The following is a 19,733-nucleotide window of genomic DNA, read 5'->3' as shown; positions in this document are numbered from 1 at the left end:
TGATGAGTGGCTGCAAATTGGACAGTATCTAAGTTCATTGACTCGAAGAGCTGATTGGACAGATGATGAATTCAAGAAAATCAGAAGAAAGGCTTATGGGTATTTCTTGAAAGATGGTTTTCTTTGGAAGCATCCAAGGAAGAGAGGAGGATTGCCCTTGAGAGTAGTTTGTGATGAAGCCATGCAAATACAGATTATGCGAGAGTTTCATGAGAGCTCATGGGCAGGACATAGAGGTGTGTGGGCTACCTATGAGAAAATCAAAGAAAGGTACTGGTGGAAAGGGATGTATAAAGATGTTTCTCACTTTGTGGAGACTTGCAGGGATTGCCAGCTTTACTCTTTAGTGCGACATCGTGATGAGTTGCATCCGACTTTTCCGCTATGTATGCATTACAAGTGGGTAGTAGACTTGGTTACTTTGCCAATGGGACTTTGGCAGATGAGATATCTTGTCTTGGCTAGGGAGGATCTTACAAACTATGTTGAGGGTAGACCACTGAGGACGAAGACCACCGCTACAGTATGTAAATTCTTATTGGAAGAAATATTTTGCAGGTATGGATGTATAGGCAAGATTACAGCTGATCGTGGAGAGCTAGATGCTGATGAAGCTAGAGAATTCTTCTCACGGCTTGGGATTAAATTGGCTCTTACTACTGCCTACAATCCAGAGGGAAATGGTAAAAGTGAAAGAGGACATCCGCCTATAGTTAAAGCATTGGCAAAAGCTTGTAGAGGTCGGATTGGAGATTGGCCGAGATTGCTACCTTTTGCATTGTGGGCTGATCGCTCTACACATAGTGTGACTACTGGATACATGCCTGCGGAGTTGATGTATGGGCAAAAACCTGTCATGCCTACTGAAATTTGTGCTCTCACTTGGAGTGTTCTTCCTTGGCATGAGAATTTATCAAGGGAAGAGTTGTTAGCCCTTCGGATTCGTCAACTAGAGAGAAGGGCAGAAGATGTGCAACTAGCCATTGACCGTTTGAAGACAGCCCGTCTCAGAAATAAGGACAGGTTTGATTTAAGGCATCGCTTGAGGCCTAGAGTCATAAAAGAAGGGGATTGGGTTCTAGTCTACGACAGTAGTCTAGAAAATCAGCATAGTAGTATGAGAAAAATGGTTCAAAGATGGTTTGGACCGTATGAAGTGAAAAAGGTTTTTGACAATGGTACTTATGAGCTGGCTGAATTAGATGGAACATTATTGAGGGTGCCTATTGCTGGAAAACGAGTCAAGATTTTCAAGAGAAGAGAGGATGAAGAATATGCACTTGAAGCATTGACAGAACAAGAGCAGGTAGATGAAAGACAAGCTGAAGAGACAGAAAACATAGATGATGAAGCCGATGGAGAAACAAGTCCACTAGAATCAGAAGATGGACTTGACCTGTTTGTGGACTTAAATGATCCTGGATAGTTGGCACATCCGGAGGATGCGCAGGTTTAGAGGGGGTGGATGTCGTGATGCTGCGCATCTGAGCCGTGAACACCTCCATTTTTGTTGTGCATTTGTGTTAATTTCTGCGTATGATTCATTGTTTGTGTGGTGCATTTTAATAAACTACATTCAATGTATGTATATATTCCCTTAAAAGTATTGCATATTCGATGCTTGTAATAGGAAGGAAAACCTATCCTACCCTTTGTAGACCGTCCTGTTCGTGGGAGCATCCGAGACTTGGGGCAAGCTTAGAATGAGTCCTTCACTGAACCAGATGGTAATCAGGACTCTAGTGATAAGGTCCCTGATTTTGTTGAGACTATGATATACTGTCCAAACGAGGCCGTTCATATGGTTGGTCGCTATGTATCGAAGGAGGAATGGATACATATGGAAACATCCAAGGATTTCTTATCAATAAAGATTTTAAAGCACACATTACAATTTGGGATTTCTAAAGAAAGAGATCAAGAGGACAAGTGTGTTATGAATAACATACTTCAGTTTATTCAAACATTTGTTTGCTGAAACATACACGTGTGAAAACAACAATGAATCAAGGTTTGCTACCCATGTTTATGGAAGAAATCTCATCTTTCTTAAAGAAGGATTTGAATGGCAAAAAGGGGGGAAAAAAGCTCATTAAATCCAGGACCTCCCCGTGCTCGAAATGGGGAGAGCTATTTTTGAAATGGCTGGTTGTATGAGACCCGAAAAACCGTGCTTTTAGGCAGAAGCACTAAAAAAGGAAAAAGCACGATCAGGCATGGGGGAGATACGTGCTCTGCTTCCAGTCTACTATGGGGATTCTCCCTCCGATCGTGGATCTCATCCTCCATTTTTCTTCTGAGACGATTCCCTCATCATATTGGTCTATCATCATCGGTCAGCTGGTTGCCAAGCAATTCCATCGATAGAAGGCCCTGTTCTAACCAGTAGTGTTGCTGGGATTCAAGTCTTCTTACTGCGGAAAGAAAATCGCGTTTGGAGCTCGCCAAACCAGATCAATGTCGTCGCAAGCATGCGACTTGTGCATTGGCGTACTTCCAGCACTTAACTAAGCTGTTTTGGCAGAATTTGAAGAGAAGAGTACAATATGATTGATCGGCATACTGAAGTCTACGACTCTATTACAGGACGCTGGGTACAGGAATATAGCTCTCAACAAGATTTCTGGCAGTGGGAGTGGGGAGCACAGGCTGTTTTTGGTGGGAGGTGATCAGCAAGTTTCGGAAGGAGGATCTCAAGTTACTGCGATGTCTGGGATTTTGGTCCTCACGGGTTTTTTTTCGTCTCCCTAAGCACGGGCAACCCTTTGATGGATGAAGCTTTCCTGTCACAAAAGGATAAGGCGCACGCTGTCGTGCTTTTGGGTGGTTCGGAGGGATCAGAGGGAGGCGGAAGGAACAGTTCCAGTGTCGAATCTTCAAGCGACCTTCGATGGGATTTCCAGTGTACCAACAAACAAAAATGGACATGAAGCTAATCATCTGCCCATTTGTGGCTATTCTTGTGTTGCAAGACCTGACATGGAGGTGTGCGCTGATCGTGTCTGACATCCTGCCTTGCGGAGGGGCTGAATAAGGCTTGGTTATGCCTCTCCCGAGCTGTGTGAACAAGACGCCAAAGCAGAATTATGAGGCTTTGATAAATCATATTGTGAATCTTGGCCTTGAATGTGAATTCTTCGACTGAAACGTTTTTCTGATGATTAAGGCAAAAAGTCCAAGCTTGGATTCTCAATTTAACCTTTACCTCAGGACAAAAGTCTTGACTTGATGAGCAGTGGCGGATCTTCATCCAGGACCTTATTTTCCTATTTCTCTTTCCTGCAGCGTTTAACTTTCAATTACTGAAGTAACGTAACAACAGCAGAGGCTTGTGGTCTAAAGCATAGGTGTGATACGTCATTGCAGACCATGTGAGAGTTCCTCTCTCTCATAAAGAACCCGCTCGGACATAACGGGATGGGGCTTCTCCTAGATTTAAATTGATCAGTCCTGTGACGTTGGAGAAACTACCTCTAAGAAGAATGAATGCAAAAGATGATGAGTAAACAGACGCTGAAATTCATTCCCAGGAGAACGACAGAGAGCTCATCGCTGAACTGAATGGATCCAATCCCAAACCAGCAATTAAAATTTCTGGTCAACTTTTAGCTTTACTGTGAAGAACATTGAAGGATGAATTGAAGGTGCAGATCAGCAATATAGTCTCCATGGTTATTTTTGCCAATCCATTTTTGCATATGGAGTTTACAAACAGTTTATATGACATTTCATCTTGCAAGTCTTCAATTTTTGTACACACTAGGATGCTGAGAACATTCAATTTCCTGGATGTAATGAGACTTGAAGCAAATCCATTCCTATCAGAGACATTTTGATCCTCTCCATTTCTGGCATTGATGGAAACGCTCCCCACATAGTTGACACCCTTGTTACTGTGTCAACTCTCACACCTGTTTATTTTGAACAGAATTTTGCCATATATGTATTATCCAGCATTCAGAAGTTAAGAAATGAAATGATCCCTATAACAAAAGGCTAATAGAGGAAAGGATACTTGAAGCTGAAAGGATTTACTGACCATTTCGAAGTTATTGAGCTCTTATGAGTAGGTGATATCTATTATTGGAAAAACTGAACTCGAACATCTGAATGTAAAGCTGGATATGTACAGCTTTTTCTGAACATGGTCCTCATGTAACTCACTTGATATAGAATATAGTGAACTTTGGCATCAAAACTTTGTTCTCTTCTTGTTAGTTTCTTTCCTTGCTATTTCTTGAACCCCGTGTTCTGCAGCCCTGGCGTGAACTCTCTGACAACGTACAACCCAGAGCAAGAGTGCGGCACCGTGACGATGGGAAGGGGAGAAAAGGCCAAGCAGATGCAGGTACACTTAAACCCAGCCTTAGTGGAGAAGGCATTGGGGTTGGAGCCAAAGGTAGAGAAAAAGCATAAAAGAAATGTTTATGCCAATCTTAAGATGAAGAGGGAAGAAGTGCTGACCAATGACGGCATCAGCATCCAGGAAATTCCTAATGTGAAAGCCCGTCTACAAGCAAAGCTAGTGCATGCACTCTTCTCCAGCCAACGCTACAACTCCTTGATACATCGAATCAGCATGTTTGTGCTAGAGAATGTGGCATCTCGCACCTTCGACGAAGTCGACTGGAGTGGCTATGTATGTAAGACCATTGACGAGGCGACAAAAGCGCTATCCTTGGGCAATAAACCAGTAAAGGTGGAGATTCCCCAGCATCCAAGACCACAAAAAGAAAGAAGGCCTCATCCAAAGCCTCAGTCATTGGCTACAGAAGCATTTTGACTGCCCTCATTTAGGAGGTGGTAAAATAGGCTCAGGATGCAGAGGAAGGAGAAGGAGAAACGCCCGAGAGATCGCCCCCTCACCTAGACAAAGAGGTATCCAGTGCCAGAACTGAGAGTGAAGAAGAAGGGGAACAGAAGAAGGAACATATGAGCAAGAAGACAACACAGAAACCTGTTAAAAAGACAACACAAAAGAAGAAGCAAGACGAGGGCCAGAAAAAAGAGAAAGAGGATTTAGAGAGGGCAAAGAGGGAATCCCTCAAGGAGGCCGAAGAGAGGGAGAGGAAGAAAAAATAGGAAGCAGATAGATTGGAAGAAGAGTCTAGGAAAATAGAGAAAGAGAGGGAGAGAAGAGCTACTGAAGAAGAGGAGGAGCTAAGAAGGAAGGAGGAGGAAGACTTGGCCGAAGCTATGCGTCGGTCAATCAAGCAACAAAGCAGGGCACATGACCTAGGGGCTATGAGCCCGCCCAGGGAGGAGGAGCCCGGTTCTAGCATGCACATGCCAAAAATCGTACCACCTTATTTCGACCCTCTTGGTGCCTCCCACCGAAGCAATAATCCTCACGCCGAGCATCCCCACCAGCACAGATGTCTCAAACTTTGTGGCGTGGATGCAGTGCTTTATTAACAAAGAACTAGCCCAAGGGAAAAGGCTAGCCACAAACACCGAGTCAAGGCAGGATCCGAAGCGCCAAAAAGTGGAGGCATCGACCACTCCCATCCACACAACAATGGCACCACCAGCTAATTACAATGAGTGTAGTGGGAGCTCACGCTCAACCGCCAAGACCCACGGACCGCTTATTGCTTCAAGCGTTTCAAACAAGCTCTAATGGCTATCTCTCACCTAGTCGACGCACCGTCGATCCTATGAGTGTAGTGAGCTTACCTTGATGCCGATACGAGTTGCCTCCTCTCTCGCACACCTCGATAGCTCCATGATCCTAGATGCAAGCTCAAGCATCCTCAAGCCTCCTCCATCTCCAAGCTCCATCCTCCATAGCCGTGCGAGTGAGAAAAGAGAAGAGAAGAGAAGAAGAGAAGAGAAGAAGAGAAGAGGAGATGGTGAAGAGCTTCACCCTCTTGATCCCTCACTCTCACACACTCATTCCCTAGTGGGCAGCATCTTTTGGCACACTTTTCTCACCATTTGGAGCTCATTTCAGTGGATTTTGGGCATTTTCTGCAGTAAAACAGCCATCAATTTTACATTGTCTGTGCATTTCCAGCCTGCATTATGGCGTCCTCTTCGACTAATAATGCCATATTTAATATCACAAAGTTGGATGGTACCAACTACTCTTATTGGAAGAGTCAAATTTGGCAGGTCTTGGTGTAGAAATCTCAGATTAAGCCACTTCGGTTGAGCGGGGAGCAGCCTGAAACTATGGACAATGATGACTGGCTTGAACTTGATGAGCTATGTAAGTCCACGATTGTATTGTCTCTCACTGAACAGGTACATTATAATGTATTTGAGGAAGCACAGAATGCATGGGATCTATGGAATAAGATCAAGAATCTTTATGATAATAAAAGTCCGACGAGTCAGATGTACTGGTTGAAGCAGCTTACGGATTTGTGCATGAAGGATAATGCGACTATGTCTGCTCACTTGAGCCAGTTCCATGCTATACTGAAGAACTTGACTTCGCAGGATATCACCTTTGGAGAGGAAGTAACTCCTCTTTTCTTGCTTGGGACTCTAAATGAGTCATGGGATGTATTCCGCACTACCCTATGTGCCTCTAGTGCTACTCTGAAATTGAATGATGTTGAGAGTGCTCTTCTACAGGAAGAGGTTAATCGCAAAAACTTGGATGCCTCTCGTGTTTCACATGCTTTGACAGTTAGAGGTAGGAATGACAGGAATGATCATGGTCATGGCCGTGGCCGTCACTCGTCGCAGAAGGGTCGGTCTAAATCTCGTGGAAAGTCGCGTAGTAAGTCGCGTGGGCGCAACGCTAATGTCACTTGTCATCATTGTGGGAAAAAAGGTCATATCAGACCACAGTGTCATGAGTTGCGCAATGAGAAGTGCAAGGATAAGGGGAAAGAGAAAGTGTAGGAGAAGTCCTCTTATCGCAGCATAGTACTTGTGAAGTCCAGCGTCAAGATTGAGGAAATTAATGTCACGCAGACCGAGGATTCTGATGGTGGTGATGAGTTCATACTTGCATCTAGTTCTTTTGATGCCTCACACTTGACTGAGACACCTAGTATGTATGCACAGTGCTGGTTATTGGATTCAGGTGCATCCTTCCATGTAACGCCTTACCGTGAGTGGTTTCACTCTTACCGTACTGTATCTGGATCAGTCAGACTTGGAGATGATAGGTCTCTTGATATTGTGGGCTGTGGAGATATTCAGTTGCAGTTTTCCACTGGCAGTTCCTTTTTGCTTAGGGATGTACGTCATGTACCTGCGCTTACGCGCAGTCTTATGTTTGCAGGACAATTGGATGATGCAGGGTTTCATGTCTGTTTTGGAGATTCTGCCTGGAAGATTACTAGAGGCAGACTTGTGCTTGCTAGAGGCGCCAAGGCCAGCAGTCTCTATCCTCTTGTTGTATCTGGGTCTTCTGTAGACCATGTTTTGGCAATGGGTTCTATCCCATATGTATCACTTTGGCATGCCCGTTTGGGGCATATGTCTTTGAAGGGAATGAAAATGTTATCTGGTTTGCAATATCTTCCGCCTTTGGACTATGCACGTTTTGACTCGTGTGATCATTGACTTTATGGTAAGCAGAATAGGTCTACCTATAAGAAATCGGGTAGGCCATGCATGAGTGAGCCCTTGGCTTTGGTGCATTCAGATGTCTGTGGGCCCATGCCATGTATGTCTATGGGTGGCGTGAATGGAGGGGAGCTTCTAGCTCTACCCCGAGACCTACGAACCACTTATTGCCCAAGAGTTTCGAACCGAGCAGCCATGGCTACCTCTCACATAGCCGACGTGCAATGCCTACCTTACGGGTGTAGTGAGCTTACCTTCATGCTCGATCAAGTACCCTCCTCTTTCTTGCACACCGGTAGCTCCACGATCCTTGAGGCAAGCTCAAGCAACCTCAATCCCTCTCCCATGAGCTTCATCCTCCATAGCCACGCGCGATGTCGTATTGCTGCGCATTCGAGGTGTGTAAACCACCCAAAAGTCATGTGTGTGATTTCATACTTTGTACATACTTAGTTGTTATGTTTGCTCTTTCATTCTATGCTAAAGACGGAGAAGAATAAGGAATTTTGGAGAGACTGGCAAACCATTCCATCGTCAATTCGGCCTGGGACAACCATACCAAGTCAACCTTTGGTGGGAATTTTGCAGCCAAAAAACCCCCCAAGAAGCAAAAGTTGCACCTTTACTTGCAAGAAGTGATATTATAGTTACACGAAATATTGAGTGGGCCAATCTTTTGGTTGGTTTTGAACAAGCAAATCGATATGTTATCATGGACCCTCGAGAAGGATTAATGATGGTTGGGTACATAATTGAATCAAGCCATTGGCTGCTTCGTCAATTTCTACACCGAAGGCGGCCATTCATTGCTTCTATTATGAATGCATCAGGCAATGTCCTATTTACTGTGAGGAGAACTCCTTGGTTCATTAACAGCACGATTTATGCTAAGATAGATGGAGGAGTTGTGGGCTTTGCCAAAAGGAGATGGAATTCTGGAAACGATGTCTTCCTCACCTTCTAAAGATATGTGGATAGGGGCTTTTTTAGGGACAAAGGAGCCGTGCTTTAGGGGAAAGGAGCCGTGCTTTTGGGGGAAAAAGAGAAGCTTTTGTTTTTTTTGAAAAGTGCTTTGGAGGGAGAGAAGGAGGATAATACGGGCGCAGAATTCTGGGGAGAAAAGGAGTCGACACGCAGGGAAAAAGCTCTGCAATTTGGGGGCACAGCATAGGGAGAACGCCACTGGATTGATTTGGAATCACACTTTGGTGGATATTGCATGATTCAAGGGGAGAAGAGTCGGAACGTAGCTTTGCTGGTTCAATCAAAGAGGCTTTTTGATCGAGTCGTGCTATCTTTCTTGCCGCAACCTGCTGTAGAATTCACTCGAGGAGCAACTCTTCCTGCTGATGGACAATTGAGTGGTCGCAGATGCAAAAATCCTATGTTGCACGCATGGGTGGCCAATTTTGATGAGGAACATCTATCAGAGGTCATACTGCGATCCCATCGCATATGAATCTGTGCTGGCAGCGTGTTCTCCTGAGATGTGATCGCCTGTGAAGCTTGCTTGATGAATTTGAAAATTTCGTCACCAAGGAAGCTCGACAGGGGAAAAGAAAGCTGCCCAGCAGTCACTTTCTGACGACAGTGATACCAGCAATGAGGATGTCGACACTGATGATGTCGAGGCTTTTGTGTTTAATGACAGACGTGAACAAGGTGTTGCACAGGGTGATAACAATGAGGATGAAGATGACGAAGACGACAAAGAGGAGCAAGAAGATAGAAATGAGCAACATGATGCCAGTGGTTCCTCTGGCTCTGTAGCAGACTCTGATTCTGAGACTGATCACATTAAACTCCCAGATTTGACCGGCAAGATGCATAACCAATTTATGCTACAGAACAGGAGGAATGTAGAGGCAAGCAAGCATGAGCTTACTGTGAGCCTGTCAAAGAAGCAGTACTAATACGATCTTGTGCACCAGTCTCAGGCCTAGAGACAATCCAAGCACGAAGACAGCTGGTTTCAGAAAAGCCAGTGCTACTTACACGACCAGGAAAGGTTGAAGCTTACCGACCTAATGATTCAGCTTGTCATGGAAGATTTGGCATTACCACTCGAACTGCACCGTTTGGACCTGGCGGTCGTGCATATGTTTACCAGTGCTATGGTTGGACAACAGTAGGATCTTTTAATTTTCATGATGCATTTACAGGCCTACAGGACAGACTCCAATTGGGTGAAGATCTCTGTAACCTTTATCATCATAATGATCAGAATTGAATCATCATGATAATCACAATGGTCAGGATATTCTTCTTGGTGTTCCTGTAAGAGCAACCAATTTGGCACTGATAGTAAGGCTGGAGATATAGATACCACAGTATTATGGCCAGATTAAGCATAAGCTTTAGTTCAAACCAACAGTTGTGGCAAAATCTAGAGATCACAACAAATTGATGGAAGCTACTTGACCGTTTACAATGCAACCATTATATAACACGAGCCTGGAGCATCATGAAGATTGGGGTGACAACAAATTTGACTCTGTTCTGAGGTATGGTTGGGAGTGTACATCAGTCACACTGCTTGGGTTCAAAATCCTGGCATGCTGTAGTTTCAACCTGCTTCAGTAGGTGTTTTGGTGGCCACAATGGAGAGAGCATGAAGCCACTTTGAAGCCCTTCTTTTAGAGAGATGATCTTGAGGTTGACGCTTGTTTCAATCATTGCCTTATACCCCAGCATGGCTTGTGAGTCTCTTCATTTTCAACAGCCAGTGATCACTACCTTCCTCTGGTTGTCCTCCACACTGTAGCAACCGAGGATGTATTGTTCAAGCTGAAGCCTTGTATATCTTCAAGAGTGGCTTAGTTACCATTTTAAACCTTATAAACTGGATAACAGAATTTATAACTATTTTTGCTCAGATAGACTTTATTGAATGTATTCTGAAATTGCCTTGTGGCTATTAGAAATTACATGATTCAGAGTTGAAAGGCGAGTTTGATGATGACTCTAAGATTGGATTATTCACTTGATTAATCTTCCATCTTGAAATTTATCAAGGTCTTCTGTAGATACGACTCTGCTTTTGCAAATCCTTTGACATCTTTGGTGAACCCGACGTGAAAGCGTCGCAGAAATTTCAGGATGGGAGATACTTCAGCCTCTATTTCAGCTTCTTCTACAACTCCAGCTGTCTCTACTTCAGCTCCATCAATGACTGCTGCATCAAGTACTTCAACGGAGGATCTAAAACAGATTTTGCACAATATGTCCATGTATATGCAGCTCCAAAATCAGCAAACACAAATGTATATGCAGCAGCAACAACAATTGCATCAACAGCAGTTGTCTCAGCAAAGGCAACTCTATTCGAAGCAGGAGAATGCAAACAGCGCGACTAAGGCTATTGAAGCAGTTGAGAGTGAGAAGAAGCTATTTGACGGGCGTAATGTTTCAGCATATTTGAAGACATATGAGATCAAGATGGGGTTTTTTGGGTCCAGCAGTAAGTACTTCCTTCGTCTTGTCACACCTGCTTTGAGGACAAAGGTGACTGATCTTTTTATTCAAAACACACATTGGCAAGATTTTAAGAAGGCTCTAAAAGAAGAATACTTCCTTGAGGACTTTGGTATGGCTACTCGGCGGTCATTCCGAGAGTGGGTCTACATGCCAAACAAAGGTCTTGCTGCTTTGGAGTTGATTCGAGAATTCGAAGAGAGGTATAGTCAGCTTGATGCTATTGAACAAAGAGCATTGGATGTTGAAAAAGTTGAGTTTTTCTTGCAAGCTACAGATCCTGCTCTTCAAGAAGAATTGGGTGAGCTTCTTGAAGATCGTACGAAGCCTATGGGTCTTAAAACTGATTGGCAGGATGCTCAGGATGCAGTCTCGACTTTGACCAAGAGGAGGATATGGAAGACTCGCCTACAGAATGGTTCCATGACACCTACACCATCATCTGCTCCTATGCCTACTTCTATCCCTGTTATTTCTTCTCCTCCTCAGCCAGTTTCTTGGCCTATGCCAGTGCCTACTGTTTCTACTCCACCTATTCCTCCTGTTCCACGACCGATGCCTACACCTTCTGCTCCAAAACCATCCGTTCCATCGGTGCCTACCTCTCTTGATGACATAATCAAAGGCATCACAGATTTGACACTTGAGTCAGTCAAAGCGGAGTTGGTGGGTAAGTTGAAGGAGCAGTCTGCTTCAACTGTGCCTACTACTTCTTCTAGTGCTCCTACTGCACCTAGGAGTGCTCCTAGTGCACCTAGGAGAGATCGGAGATGTATTTGGTGTGATAGTACGGAGCATCAGCATTGCAGGGATTGTGACTCTTTCCAGGATGCAAGGAGGCAGAATTTGGTATATTGGGGGCAAGATGGTAAGATTTGGTTGACTGAGACAGGAGCTCCACTTGCTACCAACTTTGGTAAAGGTGGAATGAAAAAGTTAGTGGAGGATATGGCTGCGCGTACTTCTTATGTGACAGCTAGAGGTGATGCTTCTGCATATGGAGTACAGATTGAGAAGGGATCAGAGACTCGGTCCGCACTATGGACTTATGCTATGGAGTCTCAAACAAGGGGAAAATTCAGCAAACTGTTTTGACTAGTGCAGGCTCTAGCATCAGATCAGAGACAGGTTGGGACTCGCATGTTGACAAGTATTCTATTTATGCTTATTTGGCTAAATCTCATGGTGCAGATGTATTTGTTGAGGAGAAGTGTAAGAGGGATGAAGAAAATCCAAGTGCAGCTAAGAAGACTAGAGGGGGTGAGTTTGTTACTCCACCTACTACAGGACCGTCTTCAAGATCAGGGCTAGATTGACAGATGGAGGATGCTCAAAAGAGAGAAAAGAGGCAAGAGCCTAGAGAGAGAAAGCAACCAGGATTCAGATTGATGTCCGATATTGAGACATCTACAGATATGAAGAAAATATTTAATGATAAGATACTTGGCAGTGAGGTGACTTTCACTATTTCTGAGATTTTTGGCATCTCAAAAAGAGAGTTTCAAGATCAGTTTCAGGAGGTCCTGAAGAGGAAGAGACATGCATTGGCTACCACTGACACACGGGGAGTTTTGATTGGAGAGTTGGATGAGGATGATGATGAGGTTATGGTTGATAATGCTTCTGTTTTGCCACAGGTAGAGAAGAGGGTTCAGCCTATGCATTATGCTGAAATTGATGAGCCTGTTTTGATACCGCGTAGTCACTTTTCACGGAGCCATTGGGCTAGGGCAACTACAGAGACGATGGTAAAGGTTGGAGAAAAATAGGTGCCTTATGTTGCATTGGTTGATCATGGTTCAGAGATTAATCTCATAGTTTGTGGAGTTTATGAGAGTAACAGATGGCCTATGGATGTAGAGCATGGGTGGCGTATGAGAGCCGCCAATAACACTGCAGGTGATTTATATGCTGCTTGCCCTAGTGTCAGGGTTTCTATTGGTGATGTAGAGGAGGATTTTCATTTCTTTGTGCAGGATTCATGCTCTTATCCCATAATTCTTGGACAGCCATTCATTACAGAGATGCGCATGGAGACAAAGGTCATGGATGATGGATCTGCTTATGCACGGATTCGCAGTAAAGATGGTATGAGAGCAGTTCAGTTTATGACTGTATGTGTGAACCATGTTAGAAACAGGGATACTCTCAGAGATGCACCCTTACCCACTGTGAGGGATTCGGGTTTTCATTAGGTACTGCCGTTTCGCGAGATGACGGTGGTACAGAGGAGAGGAGATTGGAGTTCTCACCTCCTGGCAGCAGCAGTATTTTCTCCTCCGGTTATGTTGGGATTTTAGCAAACAGTTCGATGAGTTATCAGAAGACTTCTAGGTTGCCTAGAGCTGCCAAGCAGTATATATGCAGGAAGGAGAAAACTTTGAAAAATGCAGGAATTTTGGAGGATGATGAGCACATAGATTGTATGTATGACAGTGTGATTTGTGCAGATACGATGGCAGAGATGGGAGATATGTTGAAAACTGATATGCTGAATTGTCATGGTAATGTATTAGTGCAATCCTTGGACATGTTTCATGAAATTGCAGATTTTATGTCACAGATTGAGTCAGAGGCTGAGGTAACTCAGCAAAGAGTGTTGAGTGCTGAAGAAATTCAGCAAACAGAGTTTCCAGCTGGTTATGATCAGCTTTCAGAGAGACAGAGGGCTGAAAATTTTCAGCCAACAGAGTTTACTGCTGAAATATTTCAGCATTCAGAGTTTGGGGCTGTTTCTATGCAGTCCATAGAGTAGAGGGCTGAGAATATTCAGCCATTGGAGTGCAGAATTACTGATTTACAGCAAGGTTTATGTAATGCAGAAGAGCATAAAGAAGCCAGGGTTGACAGGAAATACAAAACTGTGGATAAGAAGGTGAAGCCGGTTGCTGTACCGCTTCCACCTGACAGTGATCAGCAAATAGAGAGGGCTGCTAAACAGCAAATTTTGAGGAATCCGGAGCATATTGGTCATAAATTTTCAGCAGAGACACTTGCTGAATTGAAAATTGGCAATGGTGATTTCTTGTTACCCATAGAGAAGCAATGCTTTCAGGATATGCTTGAGCGTCATGGAAGGGGATTTGCTTTTGTCCCACATGAGATTGGATGTGTGAATCCTGATGTTGTTGCTCCTATGGTCATTTTTACTATTCCTCATATCCCATGGAATCTCCGACCTATTCCAGTGCCTAAAGCACACTTGCCAAAGCTCATTGATTTATTGAATGAGAAAATCAGGATGGGAATCCTTGAGCCTTCATCTGCACCATACTCAAACAGGTGGTTTACAGTTCCAAAGAAGAATGGTACTCTCCGATTTATTCAGGACATGCAGCCAGTGAACAGAGTTACTATCAGGAATGTTGGTATAGGTCCAGTTGTGGATGAGTTTACAGAGGCATTTGCTGGACGTGCCATCTATTCTTTGGGTGATTTGTACTCAGGTTATGATCAGTTTCAGCTGGCTTTGGAAAGCAGGGACATAACCACCATGAGAACTCCTATTGGGCTTGTCAGGATGTGTACCTTGCCTCAAGGTGCCACTAATTCTGTTGCGCATATGATGAATGCCATGCATAAGGTCCTTCGTGATTACATACCTCAGCTTACTATGCCTTTCTTGGATGATGTGCCCATTAAGGGGTGTGCAGAAGAAGAGAAGAATGAGAGCCTAAATGAACAGGGATGCAGATACTTTGTGGCTGATCATATTTCAGCATGTGAGAAGATTTTGGCCAGGTTAGAAGAAGTGAACTTGACACTTTCAGGGCAAAAATCTGTTTTTGGAGTGAATGAGGTTGTTATTGTTGGGCATATGTGTGGATATTATGGCAGGAAACCCTCACCTGATAAGGTGAATGCTATAGGCAAGATTGCAGAGTATTGTTCTACTACTTCAGAGGTACGGAGATTCATTGGTGCTTGTGTGTTCTATATGATTTGGATACCTCATTTTGCACACATAGCAGATTGTTTGTATCAGCTGCTTCGAAAGGGGCAGAAATTCTATTGGGATGAGAGCCACACTAGAGCCATGCGGAAATTGAAGAAGTTATTGCAGAATGCTCCTACTCTCAGAAAAGTGGATTATAATTGTGATAGGCCTATTGTATTGACAGTTGACACTAGTCCAATTGGCATAGGTTGGGCTGTGGGTCAAGATGATGCAGATGGAAATAGGTATGCTATTCGGTTTGGGGCGAAAGTCCTAAACGAGAGACAGAGAAGATATCCGCAAATCAAGAGGGAGTTATTGGGGATTGTCACGGCTCTCAAATGTGACAAGGAGTACTTTATTGGAGCTTCAGTTGTGGTAGAGACAGATTGCTTGCCATTGATTGGTATGATCACGAGTTGCTCTACTCCGGATATAGCCATGTTGAGATGGATTGCATACATTAAGTCATTAAATCCGGAATTTAAACACATAGCAGGGAAGGATAATCCAGTGGCAGATATGTTGTCTAGAGCCAGATATGATGATGAGGAGACTCTACTTGCAGAAGAGGATGATGCAAAAATTTCAGCCACTATGGTTGATCATGTTTGTCATGTCTATGATATTGTGGCTTTCACAGAAGAGCTCTATGTTGGAGATTGGTTGCAGATTGGCAGGTACCTTAGTACACTAAGCAAAAGAGATGAATGGACAGATGAAGAGTTCAAGAAGATTAGAAGGAAAGCCTATGGTTATTTTCTCAAGGACGGATTTCTTTGGAAGCATCCGAAGAAAAGAGGCGGATTACCTTTGCGGGTTGTCTGCGATAGAGAGACACAGTTACAAGTGATGAGGGAGTTTCATGAGAGTCCTTGGGCTGGTCATAGAGGAGTATGGGCTACTTATGAGAAAATCAAGGAGAAATATTGGTGGAAAGGCATGTACAGAGATGTTTCTCACTTTGTTGAGACTTGCAGAGACTGCCAGATGTATTCAGTAGTGCGTCATAGAGATGAGCTTCATCCGACCTATCCGCTATGCATTCATTATAAGTGGGTAGTTGATTTGGTTACCATGCCTATGGGTCTATGGCAGATGAGATACATTGTTTTGGCTAGAGAGGATCTTACCAATCATGTTGAGGGCAGATCTTTGAGAACGAAGACCACTAGTGCAGTGTGTAAGTTCTTATTGGAGGAAATTTTCTGCAGGTATGGTTGTGTGGGTAAGATCACTGCGGATCGTGGTGAATTGGATGCAGATGAAGCTAGGGAGTTTTTCTCTCAGCTAGGAATCAAATTGGCTCTAACCGCAGCATACAATCCAGAGGGAAATGGAAAGAGTGAAAGAGGGCATCCGCCAATAGTGAAAGCATTAGCCAAAGCATGCAGAGGACGGATTGGAGAATGGCCAAGACTTCTACCATTTGCTTTATGGGCTGATCGTACGACTCATAGTGTTACCACAGGATATATGCCTGCAGAGTTGATGTATGGTCAGAAACCTGTTATGCCGATTGAGACTTGTGCTTTGACTTGGTCAGTTTTACCTTGGCAGGAGGATTTGACGAGAGAGGAGCTCTTAGCTCTTCGGATTCGACAGTTGGAGAGGAGACCTGAGGATATTCAACTAGCTATTGACAGGTTGAAGGTTGCTAGACTAAGAAATAAGGACATGTTTGACAGTAGGCATCGCTTGTGGCCAAGAGCAATAGAAGAAGGAGATTGGGTATTGGTCTTTGATAGTAGTCTTGAAAATCAGCATACTGCACTTCGGAAGATGGTGAAAAGATGGTTTGGGCCGTACATAGTCATACATGTCTTTGATAATGCAACATATGAGCTGACTGAATTGGATGGGACAGTGCTTAGAGTGCCTATTGCTGGAAAAAGAATCAAGATTTTCAAGAAAAGAGATGATGAGGATTATGCATTGGAAGAATTTTCAAGAGAAGAGCAACGACAAGAAACTCCAATGGAAGAGACAGATGATATGGCTGATAATCTTGTTGATCTACCGAAAATGTATAACGAAGAGATTGATTTGTTTGTGGATCTTGATGATAATGATCATGGGTAGTTGGCCCATCCGGAGGATGCGCAGGATTAGAGGGGGTGGATGTCGTATTGCTGCGCATTCGAGGTGTGTAAACCACCCAAAAGTCATGTGTGTGATTTCATACTTTGTACATACTTAGTTGTTATGTTTGCTCTTTCATTCTATGCTGAAGACGGAGAAGAATAAGGAATTTTGGAGAGATTGGCAAACCGTTCCATCGTCAATTCGGCCTGGGACAACCATACCAAGTCAACCTTTGGTGGGAATTTTGCAGCCCAAAAACCCCCCAAGAAGCAAAAGTTGCACCTTTACTTGCAAGAAGTGATATTATAGTTACACGAAATATTGAGTGGGCCAATCTTTTGGTTGGTTTTGAACAAGCAAATCGATATGTTATCATGGACCCTCGAGAAGGATTAATGATGGTTGGGTACATAATTGAATCAAGCCATTGGCTGCTTCGTCAATTTCTACACCGAAGGCGGCCATTCATTGCTTCTATTATGAATGCATCAGGCAATGTCCTATTTACTGTGAGGAGACCTCCTTGGTTCATTAACAGCACGATTTATGCTAAGATAGATGGAGGAGTTGTGGGCTTTGCCAAAAGGAGATGGAATTCTGGAAACGATGTCTTCCTCACCTTCTAAAGATATGTGGATAGGGGCTTTTTCAGGGACAAAGGAGCCGTGCTTTAGGGGAAAGGAGCCGTGCTTTTGGGGGAAAAAGAGAAGCTTTTGTTTTTTTTGAAAAGTGATTTGGAGGGAGAGAAGGAGGATAATACGGGCGCAGAATTCTGGGGAGAAAAGGAGTCGACACGCAGGGAAAAAGCTCTGCAATTTGGGGGCACAGCATAGGGAGAACGCCACTGGATTGATCTGGAATCACACTTTGGTGGATATTGCATGATTCAAGGGGAGAAGAGTCGGAACGTAGCTTTGCTGGTTCAATCAAAGAGGCTTTTTGATCGAGTCGTGCTATCTTTCTTGCCGCAACCTGCTGTAGAATTCACTCGAGGAGCAACTCTTCCTGCTGATGGACAATTGAGTGGTCGCAGATGCAAAAATCCTATGTTGCACGCATGGGTGGCCAATTTTGATGAGAAACATCTATCAGAGGTCATACTGCGATCCCATCGCATATGAATCTGTGCTGGCAGCGTGTTCTCCTGAGATGTGATCGCCTGTGAAGCTTGCTTGATGAATTTGAAAATTTCGTCACCAAGGAAGCTCGACAGGGGAAAAGAAAGCTGCCCAGCAGTCACTTTCTGACGACAGTGATACTAGCAATGAGGATGTCGACACTGATGACGTCGAGGCTTTTGTGTTTAATGACAGACATGAACAAGGTGTTGCACAGGGTGATAACAATGAGGATGAAGATGACGAAGACGACGAAGAGGAGCAAGAAGATAGAAATGAGCAACATGATGCCAGTGGTTCCTCTGGCTCTGTAGCAGACTTTGATTCTGAGACTGATCACATTAAACTCCCAGATTTGACCGGCAAGATGCATAACCAATTTATGCTACAGAACAGGAGGAATGTAGAGGCAAGCAAGCATGAGCTTACTGTGAGCCTGTCAAAGAAGCAGTACTAATACGATCTTGTGCACCAGTCTCAGGCCTAGAGACAATCCAAGCACGAAGACAGCTGGTTTCAGAAAAGCCAGTGCTACTTACAGGACCAGGAAAGGTTGAAGCTTACCGACCTAATGATTCAGCTTGTCATGGAAGATTTGGCATTACCACTCGAACTGCACCGTTTGGACCTGGCGGTCGTGCATATGTTTACCAATGCTATGGTTGGACAACAGTAGGATCTTTTAATTTTCATGATGCATTTACAGGCCTACAAGACAGACTCCAACTGGGTGAAGATCTCTGTAACCTTTATCATCATAATGATCAGAATTGAATCATCATGATAATCACAATGGTCAGGATATTCTTCTTGGTGTTCCTGTAAGAGCAACCAATTTGGCACTGATAGTAAGGCTGGAGATACAGATACCACAGTCTTATGGCCAGATTAAGCATAAGCTTTAGTTCAAACCAACAGTTGTGGCAAAATCTAGAGATCACAACAAATTGATGGAAGCTACTTGACCGTTTACAATGCAACCATTATATAACACGAGCCTGGAGCATCATGAAGATTGGGGTGACAACAAATTTGACTCTGTTCTGAGGTATGGTTGGGAGTGTACATCAGTCACACTGCTTGGGTTCAAAATCCTGGCATGCTGTAGTTTCAACTTGCTTCAGTAGGTGTTTTGGTGGCCACAATGGAGAGAGCATGAAGCCACTTTGAAGCCCTTCTTTTAGAGAGATGATCTTGAGGTTGACGCTTGTTTCAATCATTGCCTTATACCCCAGCATGGCTTGTGAGTCTCTTCATTTTCAACAGCCAGTGATCACTACCTTCCTCTGGTTGTCCTCCACACTGTAGCAACCGAGGATGTATTGTTCAAGCTGAAGCCTTGTATATCTTCAAGAGTGGCTTAGTTACCATTTTAAACCTTATAAACTGGATAACAGAATTTATAACTATTTTTGCTCAGACAGACTTTATTGAATGTATTCTGAAATTGCATTGTGGCTATTAGAAATTACATGATTCAGAGTTGAAAGGCGAGTTTGATGATGACTCTAAGATTGGATTATTCACTTGATTAATCTTCCATCTTGAAATTTATCAAGGTCTTCTGTAGACACGACTCTGCTTTTGCAAAT

The sequence above is a fragment of the Lygodium microphyllum genome, chromosome 10 (assembly GCF_053477565.2).
Source record: "Lygodium microphyllum isolate KBCC chromosome 10, Lygodium_microphyllum_v1.1.10, whole genome shotgun sequence".
Classification (NCBI taxonomy): domain Eukaryota; kingdom Viridiplantae; phylum Streptophyta; class Polypodiopsida; order Schizaeales; family Lygodiaceae; genus Lygodium; species Lygodium microphyllum.
The sequence above is the reverse complement of the archived record's forward strand: the minus strand, read 5'-3'. Positions refer to the sequence as shown.